The sequence below is a fragment of the Sinocyclocheilus rhinocerous genome, unplaced genomic scaffold (genome assembly GCF_001515625.1).
Source record: "Sinocyclocheilus rhinocerous isolate Xijiao unplaced genomic scaffold, SAMN03320098_v1.1 scaffold1325, whole genome shotgun sequence".
Classification (NCBI taxonomy): domain Eukaryota; kingdom Metazoa; phylum Chordata; class Actinopteri; order Cypriniformes; family Cyprinidae; genus Sinocyclocheilus; species Sinocyclocheilus rhinocerous.
The window spans coordinates 517,721-522,520 of NW_015659004.1; positions in this window are offsets into that span (position 1 = coordinate 517,721).

The following is a 4,800-nucleotide window of genomic DNA, read 5'->3' on the forward strand; positions in this document are numbered from 1 at the left end:
ATATATATATATATATATATATATATATATATATATATAGTTTCAATGCACCTATGAAAATAGAAAAAGCAGTGCAATGTCAAATGTTCTGATATGACAAAAATAAGTATTCAAAATATATCATTTAATTTATTATTAGCAAAGGACTGGAAAAGTGGATATCAAGATTAGGCATAAAATTGTGTCTTCAGAATCATTCACACATGCACAAATCAGCTGAGAATTAAACAAAAGTTGTAACCCATCTCAGAGGAAGATATGAATCATGTTTCTGTGACAGTTATTCTAGTAAGAGTTCTTTACCTTACAAATGCTTATCAGAAAGAAAAATTATATGAAATGTGTTGATGCTGGAGGAAAGCAGATGCTATTTTTGAAAACAGCACCCTAAAATTATTAAATAGTATTGATTTCATTCAGCAAATATTATGTAGGGCTGTGTTATTTATGTTTTGTTATGACAATTTGTAGGACCAAAGAAATACCTTGTGGCTGTTTATTGATATTAAAGGGTTAGAACAACATGAGGTTGAGTAAATTATGACAAACATTTTGTTTTTGGTTGAACTTTCCCTTTAATTAGTCTAAATGGCAATTTTTGCAAACACTTTCTGGTTTTGTATGCAGAATGCATCAGAGGCTCAGTAAATGGACTGAGGGCGGCACATGGGGGTACCGTCTGAGGCGGAGATTATTGTTAACTCCTCTGCTTCATCCCTTTAACTTCATTGCAGCAAGAGATATCCAACCTTGAAAGGACATATGAATGCAATCTGAATGCTCAAAGTAAGACAATGCTTTTTGAATTTCAATACTTTTGAAAGACAGAACATTTCTCAGCTTTCAGGATTGATTTGGTTAGACAGTAAAAGATCTCGCCATATTACTTTTTATTAAGGTGGAAGCGCACAGCAGAAGTGAAGTCATTGAGCTCTTCTTAAATGGAACCACTAAAAGCTTGACAGGGGCTTCTTGTCATTGCTGGACGGGACATACATCTCGTCAAGGACTTTCATATAAGTAGTATGTCGTAATGTCCTGTTCGTCCTTCTTCTCTCACCTTCCCTTCACACATACCAACCCATGTAAACACAAACACACACAAATATACAAGCACACACATTTTTCATTTCTATCATATTCATTTCTATAATATTAAACAGTTTAAAAGATGCTAATTCTATTAGTGAACACAAAGGGACAATTTCTACTAATTTCATTACTTTGGTCTGAGCGGAAGATGCCACTTTTACCCTGTGTTTGTAATAAAAAAATAAATAAAAAAAAAACTACATTTATTAATGCATTTTGTAGTTTTTTATTTTTTATTTTAATTTTTTAAACAAATCTTTTTTGGGGGTATTTTAATTCAATCAATGTAATCAATTTATTAATTATATTTAAATTATTATTATATTTATTTCTCTCTATCAGCTTTATTTTTGTATCACTATATATTTTTTAAGTTTGTTGTGTTTGCTAATATTTTGAATTAGTTTTTATTTTATACAGTATTTTCTTGTTTCACTTTCATTTTTAAATGTATATGTTATTTTATTGTGTGTACCCTTTATATATTTTTATTTATTGTTTTGAGTTTATTTAGTTTTAATTGTTTTTAAAAAATTAGAAATGTTGCTTTGGCAAACAGGTAAATTAAAAGATTAAGCTTAAGTGTTTTGATATTTGTTTTATTTCAATTAATTTTGTTTTAAATAACACAAATGATTTTTCATGGATTTAATTATATAATATATATAATAATATATTTAATTACACACACACACACAGTATATATATTTAATTTAAAAATTCAATTAAAATAGAACAAAAACAAAGCTGCGATTAACAATTAAACAAAAGCATCAGTAAACTATACTATAGTTTATTAATAGACATTTGAGTGATTGCAAGTTGAAGTTGCAAAGTGAAAAGAAAAAAAATACAAATTGGCTCTTACATTTGTCAATTACAGTCTCTGGTGGGTTGAATATTTTTGATTGCAACTATTTATATTTCCCCCCTCTGCTCTGTAATTGGAAGTCAGTATGTGTTTACACCCTTAGCGCCCTCTTGTGAAGCCAGAAATTCCAAAAATCTGAAAATTAAGACTTCATGTAAAGCATTATAAGTTCTCTCCGGGCCTTTGCTTCTGGAGACCATGTGCAAATTGAATACTTCCATGATTCTCCATCTTAGACACCCAACAGCTGTCCCCATGCAAGAGACAGTATATTCATGCACACTCAGAGCTGTGTAACATGAAATAGCAGGGGAAAAACGTTCCTTTTGATGATAAGAGGATGAGAAGTTAAAAAAGAGACCATTTAATTGGAGAACCCCTCTTCTTAAGCATAATATGCCATCTAAAAAAAGAGCAATGTTTACCTGCAGGCTGTATGTGCAGTATGTTATTGTATGTGTGTGTGTGACATTTCTTTCATCTTTTACATCACAGTCCTCAGCATCATTTGTCATCAGCTTTTGTTTTGTTCTTATTGCACCTGAGGGATGAGTGGAAAAGAGATACTAGGAGAATCCACGGAGGGAGGGAGCGAGGGGGACCTTTGACATTTTGCTAATTCCACAACACAGAGGGGAAGTGTTTGAACATCACAGTCACTGCCTAGAGCAGAGTTAGCGGATACGATACAAGTCGGCAGCACGGGGGGGAGGTAAAGTGGGATATAACGAGAGAGAGGGACATTGTGTGTGTGTGTGTGTGTGTGTGAGAGAGAGAGACGGTGGTGTGCACGACTGGTAGATTGGGTGTGGGGAGATTGTGTGGGATTCTTCACAGTGCAATGAAAAAAACAACAAAAAACAAATGGATTAGGGTCAGAGACGTCTGGAACTGAACTCAACCTGTCACACATAGATTATTATTAACAATAATAATAGTAATCACTAATCCCTTAGCATGAATTACACTAGACCGCTCATTGTTTTAGCCAGGAATTATAGCAGAGAGGATTATTTCATAGTATTGTCATGACCGTGAAAACAGTTTTAAGCAATGAAATTCATTTAAGCAACTGAAACTTCATTAGCCACGTGTTAGCAGAGGGCAGTCTTGAAGTCTGTCATTTTCTGTGCTATCTGTAAGACTATTTCAAAAGAGTTCCTGGAGAATAATGTACAAAAACCTTTTAATATATACACTAAAATTCAGTAAGATTTTTTAAATGTTTTCGAAAGATGTGTCTTATACTCAACAAGGGTGCATTTATTTGATCAAAATACATTAAGACTGTAATATATTATTAATTAAAATAACTTTTCTATTTTAATATATTTTTCATAATGGCAAAGCTGAATTATCAGCAATCATTACTCCAAGATTTAATGTCACACGATCCTTCAGAAATGTAAAAAAACAAACAAACAAAAAAAAACTTGTGCCGTTTTCTTTTTTCTTTTTTTTGCATAGCATTCTTTGATGGATAGAAAGTAAAAAAAAAAAAAAAAGCATTACTTTGGAACAGTAATGTATATTACTCTCTCTCTATATATACTTATATGTATTTAAAAAAAAATATTATTTAAATGTTAACGGAATGTTATTAGAATTGCCCACATTTCAGGATGAAAAAGTGCATCTACAGCAATATGTTATATTTACTTTTTTCCCCTCAATTTTTATTTTCCTTTATTTTATGAGCTATTTTATTTTTACATGGCCTTTTAATGGCTTTTTTCCCCTTTTATATTATGGGCTTTTATTGGCTTTTTATTCTTTTTTATTTTATTTTATGAGCTTGTTTAATTTTATTCTATTTAATTAAATTAAATTAATTTATTTTATTTTATTTTGTCTTTTGTGTGTGTATGTGTCTTCACTGCTGCAGTATGGCTCTATTTACAACTTATATAATGCACTACATAATGTGTGGATTCCGTTTTACTTTTTGTATTTTCTACATAATAACATAACAGTTCACCAAATAGACAACACTAGTGTGACAACCAAGTGTCTAAATACAAAACATTTAGTCTTAATTTTGAGCAGTATATACTGTAGAATTTATAGCTAAAAATGTATTTTTAAATGTGTCTTAAATGCCCATACACCTTATGAGGCCACTGAATTATTGGTCTGTTTATATTTGAACTATTGTTTTTTGTGACAGATCTGATTATTTTTAGGGATGGCATGTGTTATTATTAGACGATCCACTAAAGAGCACTGTGTAGTGTGCCTTAGGAAACTCCTGTCCTTTAGTAGTCCAGCTAATGTCATTGTTACATTAGCAGGATAGCAGTGGCGTTGTTACAGTTTCACAGAAAAGGTCCCCTGCAGTTCTAATATGAAATTGGGCTTTGAATTTAAAGCTCTGCAACAAATCATTTTACAGGCTGAAAGTAGTTTATTCAACATTAGCTGCGCAAGATTGCCTTTTGACTGCAGTTTTATGAAGTTGTGAAACTCACGCCACAATGAGGATTGATTGGATTGAAAACACTTAATGTTAATTAAGTACTGTAATCTCCCCGCCTGAGTTCTTATTCCTGTAGTCGGGTGATAGCGGCGTAATTACCTTTATTGTTAAATAGGTTGTATAGCGGAGGGATTTTCTAATGAAACCATTTGTTTTAATACCACAGCCAGGACATCGTTCAAAAAAGATCATATGTGGCTCTAGGAAGTACAACTAACCCAAAATTGCATTTGCATATTAATCAATTAAAGCCTAATATGTGCTTGTCCTTCAGCTTCTCTCCTACAACCCAGACCTGTTTCTGATATGAGGCCATCTTTTCATTTGAGCATCACCTAATTTCCTGATGAACAGCCGGTCG